We start from the raw sequence: 13,959 nt of genomic DNA, 5'->3' as shown, positions 1-13,959 counted from the left end.
GCAGAAAACCCATAACTGGCACATCAAATAGACATGCCTCTGTACCTTTCATGTCATGTTGGATTGGTCCCTGGCTCCTTTGAGCCTCTTCTGGCCTCCTATGGACCACTGAGGCCCAATTATGGGGTTCAGCGGGCCCTTGGGGGCTGCCAAAGTTATTCAGGAGGCCGGAAGAAGACAAAAACCCGAATCTGACACCGCAATGGAGCCTGGGCCTCTGGGGTCTGAAGAGTAAAGTAGTGATTCATTGGTGTTGAACTCTGAAAAATTTGAGGTTTGCTGAACCTGACATTTTTGAAAATTCATGATGACCTGGCCGGTTATGAATTAGTTCCAACTTCTATGTCCAAGATACCTACCAAGGGTTGTATGACTGACTAGCAAACCAAACATCATCTCTTAGAAATTCCATTTGTGACAAGGTAGACGAGACCTCCAGCATTATGGTAATATATGTGTCATCGAAAACTCAAAAAAATCGAGTATTTTATGAGTGAGTCTCTCCAGGAGACGCTGAAAGAGTAAATGAAGATGTGATCTCAAGTTGCCTAATCCTCTCGAGCACTGAAGCCCTCAGGAAACGTTTTGGATTGTGAACATATGACTACATCAGAATATAAAAGAAGCTGGAAGACGTCTGACCCCTCATCATCTTGTTCTATCCTTCCATTACAAACTCATGAATTACAATGAACAAGGAATAATACCTTCGCTGCTTACAACAAAATAATGTATCAGTGTAGAAAACTTATTCAGTAATGACTGATACTCCGACCCTCACATGGTGGAACTCAACGCCAAGAGATAATTAGGATTCTACAGCAATCTACAGATTAAGGGCTCGTCACACAGACAGTCTATGGGCCATGAACGCTCCACTGACTACTATATTAGTATGTTCCATTGGATGCTAGTATATATTACCATTCCTTTAAGGGGAGAATGATAACATATAGTCACCATGCGATGGCACAAGGAGTGCCTATAGTGCTTTACGGAACTACAGTGTCTCCATAGGCTGCCATGACATGCCATACACTCTACTGTATTTCTTATAGGGGCCATTCAAAAACATATTAGAAGGAAGTCTTTCCTAGAAGCATCAAAGTGGCTTTCTGGGACTGTGATATTGATGGTCTAATCTTAGGATAGCTTCTGTAGTTGCTATAAAACTCACATTGCCTGTCTCTGCTATCCGTGTGTGCTGTGTGCAGAATCTCCAGTGTATTCTATGGGATGCAGCTTCACATTGTTCTCCCCTGCCTCCTGCTTGTAAGAGATAACAGGAAGCAGGAGAGTTGTATCGAGCTTGGGCTTCTGCTTATTATACTTTGGGGTCTGAAGAGTATAATACTGATTCATGGGTGTCAAAGCCCCCAAACTTCGTATTAGGCTGAAGCTGAAGTTTTGTTGTAAATTTGTGATGAACCGGAATCAGTTCGCTATTTCCTACTTCTACGCCCAAGATAAATACAAAGGGTTGTATTACTGACTAGCAACGCAAACATCTACTCTGGACAATGCTCTGTGAGCTAAGCAGATAAACCCCAGCATCACAAATCTCTCTAGTACTTTGATACAGAGTATAAGTCTGGAGTCCAGGTAATTTAGCTCACAGAGCATTGTCTAGGCTGAATACAATTGTCTCCACTTCTCCTTTGAGAGCAGGACTAGCCATGTGCAGGATTACTGCCTCTGTATGTGTCCACAAATAATAAACTAATAACAAATTGCTCATTTGCTGGGTTCCCAGAATACAGCTCTAATCTGTGAGGAAACCTGGGAGTAAGTGTTCAACTTCACTATTGCACCCCCACAGGTGAAATAACGTATTACACAATTTCTATTGAAATTAATGGGTTGTCTGTTGACTGCTCGCCACTCTGACCAAAAATATATAGAAATGGGAAATCTAAACTTTAATAAAGGACTCTGTTGCATATTTTGCACTGACATAGTGATAGATAGATAGATAGATAGATAGATAGATAGATAGATAGATAGATATCAAAAATATAAAAATTACAACACAGCACTCAGATAGTTGGTAAGTGGATAATGAAATAGAGTTAGAGAAGGAGAAATTGGAAATAGACATGGATGATAGATAGATAGATAGATAGATAGATAGATAGGAGATAGATAGATAGATAGATAGATAGATAGATAGATAGATAGATATGAGATAGATAGATAGACATGTAACAGTTAGAGAAAAAATTGTATAAAAGAGATAGATGATAGATAGATAGATGATAGATAGATAGATAGATAGATAGGAGATAGATAGATAGAAGATAGATATATAGATAGATAGATAGATAGATAGATAGATAGATAGATAGATTTCATATAATGTAATATATTCCTCTCATTGTATTCCTCAGCCTTCCTGTTACATGTCTCTCTCACGACCCTTTAATCTCTCTGTTACATTCATAGAAGCTACTTGAAGAATGTCTTTTTGCATTTTGCATTATTAAGAAGGTCTCCCGTTGGGATTTTCATTTTGTTCGGGTTTTCCATCAATCCAAAAACAATCTGCCAGTGCTCTCTGCAGTCATTACATTCATGTATAGTAACATCCAAGCCAAAGCTTAATATCGCGGAGAACACATTTACCGCAGAGGAATTATATCAAGGAGAACTCCAGTGAAGGACTAGAATACAGTGTCTGACTCCCAGATTGACCATTGTTAATTTAATGGCTCCAGATCCTCAGTCCATTAGTTAACACCTTCCATCTGGATTGGCAGTCTTGTGTCGAAATGCATATCTGTAGTATACGGTATATATGCACCAGCTTGAAGGTATCTGGAAGACTTTGCACATATAAGAAACATATAGCTCTGCTAGACCTGAAAACTTCTATCTAGATAGATATGAGATACATAGATATATCTCTTAGATTCAATAAAGTCATGAAAAAATTCTTCTATATCGTTCTTCTCAATAAAGATTAGTTACCGGAATCCATGCCTGAGACAAACTATTTATAGTAGACCTCAGAGGACATGTTATAGAGATGCACGGAGCTGGAAGAGTCTACAAAAACATTGCTAAAGACCAGAGTGTACATTAATCCGTGGTTAGACAAACTGTCTACAATGGAGAAAGGACTGTCACTACTCTCCCTAGAAATGGGTGTCCTATGAAGATCACTCCAAGGTCACAATAGACAATCCTGAATTAGGTGAGAAAGAACCCATGGTTAACCGAAAAAGGTCTACTGGAGACTCTACAAAGTGCTGAGACCAGGGCCAATGCATCCACAGAATAAGAACGGAGGTCATGAAAGGACACCATGAAGGAAGTTACTGCCGTCCAAAGAAAATATTGGGACATGTTTCCCGGTTGCTTGAAACCACTTGATTGTTTCATAATGCTTTTGGAGAATGTTCTATGGACAGATGAGACAAAAGTGGAACTTTTTAGGACAATTGCAAAGTGATAGGTTTGGAGAACACAGAACTTGGCACGTTGATGCCAACTGTGATACATCATGGAGGGGGTATCATGGTTTGCAATCTGTAAGGGAATAATGATTCGAAACACTGTACAATAGAAGGTAAGAGCCATCCATGACCTCAAGGTGAAGACATTGGCTGAGGCAACAAAATTTTGACCCAAAGAACTAAACTTGTGTCATAGTTTTGACCTTAGACCTATCGAGAAGCTGCGGCATGGCCTAAGGAGGACAGAGCACATGAGACATCCTAGAAATATTGAGGAACAGTTGAGAATTCCTCCTCCACATTAGGCAACATTTATGTGCAGCCACAGGAAATGTTTTGTGGAGGTCATGGCAACGTTCTGCAAGTCTCAAAGCCGAAACCGGGATGTGGCGTCAGAGCCCTAACTGTACGGGGTTAAAACAGGGAAGAATTTACTCAGAAACACTGGCAGAAAGCAAATTCTTCATTGTGATGGTTTACCGGGGTGTGGATACGTTTCTTCCGTGGTTTGTTCTGCACTTCTTCATATCTATCTGTCCCACATCATATCAATCTAATTTGCATGAATGATATTTAATGAATCGCGTGCTTCCTTTTAATGGCATTAGTGCGGAGTCCACGTGATATAATTGTGTGTTGTGATGAATAGGAAATGACTGACATGTGCAAAGTAATACAATTACATAATAGGCAGATTGTGAATCTCGAAGGGGACACCAAGGAAATGAGAGATAGTATCTGGCTCCACCATAACCAGGACTGTGTCCTCTGCCGTGCCTCATCTCGCAGCTGTATACAGATTGTATGGAGCTATATACAGATTTACTCAATTTCTTGTATACATAATACACTTTTTAGTTTTTGGGCTTCTTCTTCTACCCCAACAAGTTAGTCAATAAATACCCTACAACAATCTTGGTTTCTGAGAATCTGGACCACAAATTACTAGAGATGAGCGAACAGTAAAATGTTCGAGGTTCGATATTCGTTTCGAGTAGACCCTCAATATTCGACTACTCGAATCGAATATCAAACCCTATTATAGTCTATGGGGGGAAAATGCTCGTTTCAGGGGTAGGCAACGTTCGATCAAATTATACTTACCAAGTCCATGAGTGAGGGTCGGGCTGGATCCTCCGAGAAGTCTTCTCCGGGCAGCGTCCCCGCGGCGTCTTCTGGCTCTTCATTCACTCTGCCAGGCATCGGGCCTGGGCAGAGCCAACTGCGCATGCCCACACTACAAGTGGACATGCGCAGTCGGCTCTGCCCAGGCCCGATGCCTGGCAGAGTGAATTCAGAGCCGGAAGACGCCGCGGGTAAGCTGCACGGAGAAGACTTCTAAAGGTAGGAGAAGAACCAGCGTTGATTGGCCGACTGTATAGCATTCGGCCAATCAATGCTGGTTCTGCATCGACTTTTCCATTCGAATAGCGAGTGGTACTCGATCGAGTACGAGTATTTCGTATACCGTAGTATTCGATCGAATACCTACTCGATCGAGTACTACTCGCTCATCTCTACAAATGACTAGTATTGGTCCCGCTATAATAAGAGTAAGACATCAGTACCATAGATAGCCTATAGTATGTAGAGGCCCCGGTACAAATTTAACATTGGGCCCATGAGTAGGGTTGAGCCACCGGGATAGGAAAAGATCCGATTCCGATCGGTGATCGAGTAAATTTCACAATCGCGATCGGAATTCCGATCCCGATCTTTTCCAGCGGGATCGACGTCGGAGGTTATCTCAAGATCGGCTCAACCCCAAAAGTGACTTTTCCCATAGAGAAGCATTGACTAGGGTTGAGCGATCGGGATCGAAAAAGATCGGATTCCGATCGGAGATCGAGCAAATTTCACGATCGCGATCGGCTGGAAAATGATCGGAAATCAGATTTTAAAATCGATCCTGAAATCTCAAGATCGGCTCAACCCTACCCATGAGCTCCAAGTTAGGCCTCACCTTGTAGGAGTCATTTGACGTTCCCTCTTGGCGGAAATTTTGGAAGGGCCCCTATCCTGGGAACCTGTTTATGGACTAAAGGGAGCTATAACGTTGAGTTCACCCCCTTACCAACCTCCAGACCCAGATTTTCCCATTCTTTCAGCAATTTTTTCCGTAAATGATACACATTTTCATTATTGGTTTCTTCCTCTACCCCCATAAATTACAGTAACTCCATACCGTCCAACAGGCTTGTTTTTTGGCAATCTGGCCCATACGAGAGTCTACACTTCACTATCTCCAGGAGTGTCAAAAAAAAAAACCTTGTCCAAAAATTCGTAGGTCACAAAAATATTTTTCCCAGCCGGGTTCCTGTGACTTATGAAAATACGCACTTCACCTTAAAAAACATTTTCGTGAATTACTGGAAGAGACTGGATTTTCCCTCGACTCATGGCGATTGACTGATGTGTCAGGCTGACCGAAACAGGCGGGTAAGGTATTTGCGAGCTCAATTTCCGTTGAGAAATAAAGTAAAACATACAGAATCACGCCACGCTGACTCACCTGTTATTACAGATGTAGGACGGGGTCTTATCATAAATCACATGTGTTTTTCTTTCTTTGGGAGATATGTAAACAGCGAGGATTTCCAAAAGGGTTATCTAAGCAGAGATACGTGGTCAGCATTATCACGCTGTGTATGTTCGTAACCCATATATACCCTGGACACAGTCTCATATTAACAGTCCCGGGACAATAGTCCCAGCCAGGGCATTAGTTATAGGGGGTGCAGAGGTAGCAGAAACCTAAGGGGTCCAAGGCTCCCGTTACAGATATTGCATTGGATCTTCAAACTACCCCTATGATCCTCATGGGCAGGGCCTAGTTATAATGGGTGCAGCGGTAACAATATCTACCAGGCCCTGAGCCTAAGGTGGGCCAAAGATCTCTCTACAATATAAGACACCACTATTATGGATAGAATATAGTAAGTGGGGGCCCTGTTATAGATTGAACATTGAGGCCAATGGTCTTCAAGTTACACCTCTGCTTGTAGGGGTCCTTCAAAGTTCTGCAAAGTCTCATTCCTGGCAAAAATTTTAGAAGGATATCGACTAAATGGGTCTAAATTGAATTCACCCCCTTTCGAACCTCCAGATGTAGATTTCTTGTAAAAATTCTTGTAAAAATTTTTCTTCTATCCCCCAGAAATTACAGTAACTTCATCCTAGCAAACAATTTGGAAGGTGCCCCTAGTCTGGGAACCTGGACTCCACCGATGTGCACATCTGTATTTCCCTCTCCGTAGAAGTCTATGGAAGTCATATATAGCTAACTGAGTGATTTGTGTAGACTTAACTCTTAACTGGATAGAGGGGCTATTAAAGGCCCCTCCCCATTAGAGTGCCCACAAAGTTGTGCCCTTTAGATAGTGGTAGGGAGGTATGGAACACTAATAAACAGTCATACTCATTGTCCCTTACCTCTCCTGGGCTCTCTTGGGGCTTCTGGTACTCCTTTGTGAAAGTCTTTGACATTCTAATGGCCTTCTGGGGGACTTTAGAGGTCCACTGAGGCCTTTGATTGGGCCTCACTGGTCACTTGGGACACGTCAATGTCATGATGTGGCTTGTTTCAAAACCCCATAGCATTGGTACACGCTATGTGACCACTCAGCGCCCATTGACAGGCCTAACTGGTTCCCTCTTGTCACCTACATGGCCTGAAGAGGACCGAAGACACAGTGATGGAGTACAGCCCACTCCCCGGAGACAAGGGAAGGGCCACGAATATATGTACAGAGCCTTATCAGTGTATACAGTGTTATTATTAGTCCTTATTTAGGCCTCCAGAAGTTCAATAGATCTGTCAATACATCTACGTCCTCTGCTGACTCTGTCCCAGTCTACACAGTAAAGCTTACGAGTATTAGCTTGTGTATGCAAATAGTGCAAATAGTTTTCATTTTTTTATACAAATATTCACAATATTTTATCATGTTCCAATGTTACATTCCCTTTAATACCAAACTGCATGCGAGATAAGATTTACTGCAGAAGATTCCTACAAGAGAGCATCATAAAGAACTTTATTCTTCATCACAGTTTCCGATCGGAATAAGTTTCATAGACAAAGGGAACAGATGTGGAGATATTCGGGATTTATGTGTGTAATACATTGATGACTGTGCTGTGAACAGGGGAAGAGTAGGAAAATCTATTAGGAATTAATGTCCGAGGCGCGTCTGATAATTTACGGAGCGCAGACATGTTTATCAATGGCATAGGACGAGGTTGTGCTTTTATTACAGCAAGGAACAAATGCTATTGATTTGTCTTTACTGCAATTAGATAAGCCGGGGCCTCTGTATACATCATAAATATGGTTAATAATTCAGGATCCTGGATTACCGTCATAAGACACTCAATAACATAAAAGGCACTTATGTACTCTAAGATATATAGGCCCAAGAGATCGCACCTGTACTCTATAAACTGCAAATAGATTCAGCCTGGCAGAGAAGTATTACACTTATTATCATAGTCTGAGCCATAAGAGGCAGTATTATAGTAGTTATATTCTTGTACATAGGAGGTAGTATTATAGTAGTTATATTCTTGTACATAGGAGCAGTATTATAGTAGTTATATTCTTGTACATAGGAGCAGTATTATATTAGTTATATTTTTGTACATAGAAGGTAGTATTATAGTAGTTATATTCTTGTACATAGGAGCAGTATTATAGTAGTTATATTCTTGTACATAGGAGTAGTATTATAGTAGTTATATTCTTGTACATAGGAGCAGTATTATATTAGTTATATTCTTGTACATAGAAGGTAGTATTATAGTAGTTATATTCTTGTACATAGGAGGTAGTATTATAGTAGTTATATTCTTGTATATAGGAGCAGTAATATAGTAGTTATATTCTTGTACATAGGAGCAGTATTATAGTAGTTATATTCTTGTATATAGGAGCAGTATTATAGTAGTTATATTCTTGTATATAGGAGCAGTAATATAGTAGTTATATTCTTGTACATAGGAGGTAGTATTATAGTAGTTATATTCTTGTATATAGGAGCAGTATTATAGTAGTTATATTCTTGTACATAGGAGTAGTATTATAGTAGTTATATTCTTGTACATAGGAGGTAGTATTATAGTAGTTATATTCTTGTATATAGGAGCAGTAATATAGTAGTTATATTCTTGTACATAGGAGCAGTATTATAGTAGTTATATTCTTGTATATAGGAGTAGTATTATAGTAGTTATATTCTTGTATATAGGAGCAGTAATATAGTAGTTATATTCTTGTACATAGGAGCAGTATTATAGTAGTTATATTCTTGTACATAGGAGCAGTATTATAGTAGTTATATTCTTGTATATAAGAGCAGTATTATAGTAGTTATATTCTTGTACATAGGAGCAGTATTATAGTAGTTATATTCTTGTACATAGGAGCAGTATTATAGTAGTTATATTCTTGTACATAGGAGCAGTATTATAGTAGTTATATTCTTGTATATAGGAGCAGTATTATAGTAGTTATATTCTTGTATATAGGAGCTGTATTGTATTAGTTATATTCTTGTACATAGGAGCAGTATTATAGTAGTTATATTCTTGTACATAGGAGTAGTATTATAGTAGTTATATTCTTGTACATAGGAGGTAGTATTATAGTAGTTATATTCTTGTACATAGGAGGTAGTATTATAGTAGTTATATTCTTGTACATAGGAGGTAGTATTATAGTAGTTATATTCTTGTACATAGGAGCAGTATTATAGTAGTTATATTCTTGTACATAGAAGGTAGTATTATAGTAGTTATATTCTTGTACATAGGAGCAGTATTATAGTAGTTATATTTTTGTACATAGGAGCACAAATATCCTTCTCTGAGTACAAATAAAAGAAAACCTTTGCTTCAACTCTAGTCGAACAAAAATTGTATTTCCAGTGTAAATGAGGGATTGTACAGTGACGGTATTATTGATGTTGATGACAGCCTAGAATTGTCCCGGTCTCTAGACATATTTAATCTTTCATGTGAGTATCCTTATGGGTAATATATGGATAGCACATATCAGACAGCTTGACAATCTCTTCAGCCAGAGACTTACAGCCCAATCCATCGACTTTCTATTCTACTCTGAGCAGTAAATCATGGCTGAAATATTTCGGTTACCAGCAGACCTGCCGCCTGCTAACTCATCACCTGCTGTGGAGCAGAACAAAGAATACGCAGGACATGTTAGTAGATGGCCTCCAGGTCTCATGTAATTGTACATGACACTGAGAGAGACGAGCCAAGACGAGGCAAAATGCAATGAAACAATGAAAATGGTTGCAAAATTCTACATAGCCTATAATACCGAAATATAAATTGTCCAGGTCAAAAACTAAATCCCCAATGTCTTATCATAGAGAATATTGCTGCAATCGAATAATTTCTCTGCAGGTTTCAGATGGGCAATTGTTTTGTATTGTATGTGAAACAAGGTCAATGGAAGCCCATAATGGAGAATGAAAAACCTTTCCTACAAAACTCACAAGAGACGGCCTGAATGGATGTAAGAGCTGATAGGAAGGATCGGAAAACACTCCAGGAGTATGTACATATAGGTCTGTATGTGTGCCACATTGTGTACGTACGTACGTCATTTAAAATGAATTTTTTTTTTACCTTTTTTATATTACATGTATATTAAAGAATTTTTTTAGATGATTTTTTTGTTCATTTTCCTTATATATAAAGAAAAGTACTATATCCTGCAATTTTCACTCTGGCCACAAACTCTAATAATAGAATGACACTTGTAAATTCTGTAGAGACTTTGCAACAGTCACCTCATTTATCTTACAGACAGTATTACAACAGAAGATAACACCCCCCAAAAATAACATGTCTGACCCATCGGTACATCCACTTCTGACAATACGTGATGTCACATCTTATCTATCACTTTTTTCAAGTCTGTTCTTATTTTTTGACAGTAGACTTTTTCATTCTCTTTTCTGTACATGATTTGGGGTCGGACATCTTGGCTCTGTAAACAGCATTTAGTGATCTGCTTTACAGCAATGTCATGGCCAGAGGTAACAGTCTCATTGAGGTCTCTGGGAGAGTTTTTTAGACATGCTCAGTGCAGGGAGGGGGAAGAGACAAGCTGTGACATCTTCTATTGTCAGTAATGATGGGTTAGTGGTGTTATCTATAGAGGCGTTTGCAGCACCGCACCTCCCATGAGGCGACCTGAAGCGACCGCTTCAGGCGGCGATATGGCAGGGCCCCAGGGGAGGGCGGCATTTTTGCTGACCTAAGCCAGTCCAGGACAAGCTGTCCTGGACTGGCTTAGTGTCACCGTCTCGGCAGCCCGGCACGGGATTGGGGCGGCCCTGTGGACGCAGCGCTGTTCCAGCGGCCGCCCCTCACGCTTAGCAGAGAGCAGGTTCTCTCTCTGCCTGCTCTCTGCCTGTTAACGACACTCACTCCGCTCGGCCCTGCCCCCTCCACTCAGCCCCGCCCCTCCGCCCCCCTCCTCCGGGGTAGGCTTTCTGACGTCCGCCTCAGGCGGCACAAACCCTATGTTCACCGCTGGGCGTTTGTTATCTTCTATTGTAATCATGTCTGTGATGAAAAGGAGGTGACTGCTACAAAGAAAACACCAACAGAATTGGAAAGTGTCAATTACTAGGCTTAGTGGCCAGAATGAAAATTGCAAGATTTAGTACAGAATAGCATGTGCCGGTGAGACAATCCCTTTAAGTATACTAATTGTCGCCTGTCTGAGAGGTAATGGTGGATTAATTCTGATCTCATTCCTGTTATTTCCATTGACTATACTGACTACGACCCGAATAAATCCTTCCAGAAACTACATAGAGGTAAATCCGAGAGCCTTGAAACCTCCTTGAAGTTACAATGCCGAATACCCAGTAAATTATTTACTTTTTCCCAATAGAAAGCCTTCTATCCTGAAACTGAAATGTGACTTAGTTTCGAGAAACTTCGTGCTGAGTTATTGTACTAAAAATGTCACTGACTTCCTGCCGGCTTGTTATGGCTACAGAATAGATTGTCCTTTCTTAGAGGAATATTCATCTGCACCTCGGGCACGACATGGCGGTATAGTCAATGACAGGCTCTAAGGGACCATTACTTTGCCTATTGTCACATCAATTTCTCGCCTGCTTCTCCTTAGTGTGAAAAATGACCAGAATACCCGCAATGAAATATATATGAAAGAATACTCGACCAGGGATCGACCTATAGAAGATGTGGGGTGGCAGAGGGGCCAAAGACCTATTTACCCCGCACGTAGACACCATTATTATAAATGGCACATAGTCAGTGTCAGTGTTCAGTCTTTTGTTACTAAGGAAGTCTGTCCATAGATACATTCCATTCTGTCTTGCTTATCTCAGTTAGTGTAGCGGTCGATACTTTTCTCTCTTCGCACAATGAGTGGAGAGGGGAGGGGTTGATTCTGCTCACGCTCTGCTCAGACATGTCTGCAAACTGTTGCTGTGTGCAAAAGATCGAGGATTCTGCAAATCTCACAGTTTTTAATATAAGAATAGTCTTCTAAGTACTTGTATCTACTGTTGGCTGCTTGTGTGGTTACAAATGGAGTATTTTTCATAGACTGTGCTGATAGATTGATTTTTTTTACTTGGTGAGGATGCATATGATCAAAGCTGTATCCAAAGCCATGTCCACTCACAGTGGGGAACAGCCACAAGCTGCATTGGGACTAACTAATGTTTGGTGGCTGACCATTACCAGTGGACGGGCTTTGGAGGCAGCGGCGGTTACAGTGTTGTCTTGTATATCCTCCCTTATAAACTATAATAATAACCCTACTAATAATACTAAAACTGCCCCGCGCCCACAGACATCGCTCCTTCTGCAAACCTCGTGGTTCAACTATTTAGTAATTTTCATATGTAGGAATTTCACTTGGCAACCTTGAGATTTATTTAGATCACAATACAAGTCTCCATAGTAACAAACCAAGAAATACAAACCTATAAAACATAAACCATGAACCTGTGCTTGTGAATGCTGGTTCTGGTGACAGTAACCTATCTATCTGCAGGGCTGGGGTGATATGCTGGGTCTGGTGACAGTAACCTATCTATCTGCAGGACTGGGGTGATATGCTGTGTCTGGTGACACTAACCTATCTATCTGCAGGGGTGGGGTGATATGCTGGGTCTGGTGACAGTAACCTATCTATCTGCAGGGCTGGGGTGATATGCTGGGTCTGGTGACAGTAACCTATCTATCTGCAGGACTGGGGTGATATGCTGGGTCTGGTGGCACTAACCTATCTATCTGCAGGACTGGGGTGATATGCTGGTTCTGGTGACACTAACCTATCTATCTGCAGGGCTGGGGTGATATGCTGGGTCTTGTGACAGTAACCTATCTATCTGCAGGGCTGGGGTGATATGATGGGTCTGGTGACAGTAACCTATCTATCTGCAGGGCTGGGGTGATATGCTGGTTCTGGTGACAGTAACCTATCTATCTGCAGTGCTGGGCTGATATGCTGGTTCTGGTGACAGTAACCTATCTATCTGCAGGGCTGGGGTGATATGCTGGGTCTGGTGACAGTAACCTATCTATCTGCAGGGCTGGGGTGATATGCTGGTTCTGTTGACACTAACCCATCTATCTGCAGGGCTGGGGTGATATGCTGGTTCTGGTGACGGTAACCTATCTATCTGCAGGGCTGGGGTGATATGCTGGTTCTGGTGACAGTAACCTATCTATCTGCAGGGCTGGGGTGATATGATGGGTCTGGTGACACTAACCTATCTATCTGCAGGGCTGGAGTGATATGCTGGTTCTGGTGACAGTAACCTATCTATCTGCAGGACTGGGGTGATATGATGGGTCTGGTGACACTAACCTATCTATCTGCAGGGCTGGAGTGATATGCTGGTTCTGGTGACACTAACCTATCTATCTGCAGGGCTGGAGTGATATGCTGGGTCTGGTGACACTATACCTATCTATCTGCAGGGCTGGGGTGATATACTGGGTCTGGTGACACTAACCTATCTATCTGCATGGCTGGAGTGATATGCTGGTTCTGGTGACACTAACCTATCTATCTGCAGGGCTGGGGTGATATGCTGGTTCTGGTGACACTAACCTATCTATCTGCAGGGCTGGGGTGATATGTTGGTTCTGGTGACACTAACCTATCTATCTGCAGGGCTGGGGTGATATACTGGAGTCTGGTGATACTAACCTATCTATCTGCAGGTGTGGGGTGATATGCTGGTTTTGGTGACCCTAACCTATCTATCTGCAGGGCTGGGGTGATATGTTGGTTCTGGTGACAGTAACCTATCTATCTGCAGGGCCGGAGTGATATGCTGGTTCTGGTGACAGTAACCTATCTATCTGCAGGGCTGTCGTGATATGCTGGTTCTGTTGACACTAACCTATCTATCTGCAGGGCTGGGGTGATATGCTGGTTCTGGTGACAGTAACCTATCTATCTGCAGGGCTGGGGTGATAT

General features: G+C 41.5%; 1 protein-coding gene across 1 annotated transcript in view; it reads right to left on the bottom strand.

Moving 5' to 3' along the window:
• Positions 1-13,959, bottom strand: part of KCNK2 (potassium two pore domain channel subfamily K member 2) — a 72,954-nt gene that overhangs the window by 33,373 nt on the left and 25,622 nt on the right. The window lies entirely within an intron of this gene.

This window comes from Leptodactylus fuscus, chromosome 3 (genome assembly GCF_031893055.1).
Source record: "Leptodactylus fuscus isolate aLepFus1 chromosome 3, aLepFus1.hap2, whole genome shotgun sequence".
Taxonomy (NCBI): Eukaryota; Metazoa; Chordata; class Amphibia; order Anura; family Leptodactylidae; genus Leptodactylus; species Leptodactylus fuscus.
Note: the sequence above shows the minus strand (reverse complement) of the source record. Positions and strands in the feature narration are given on the sequence as shown.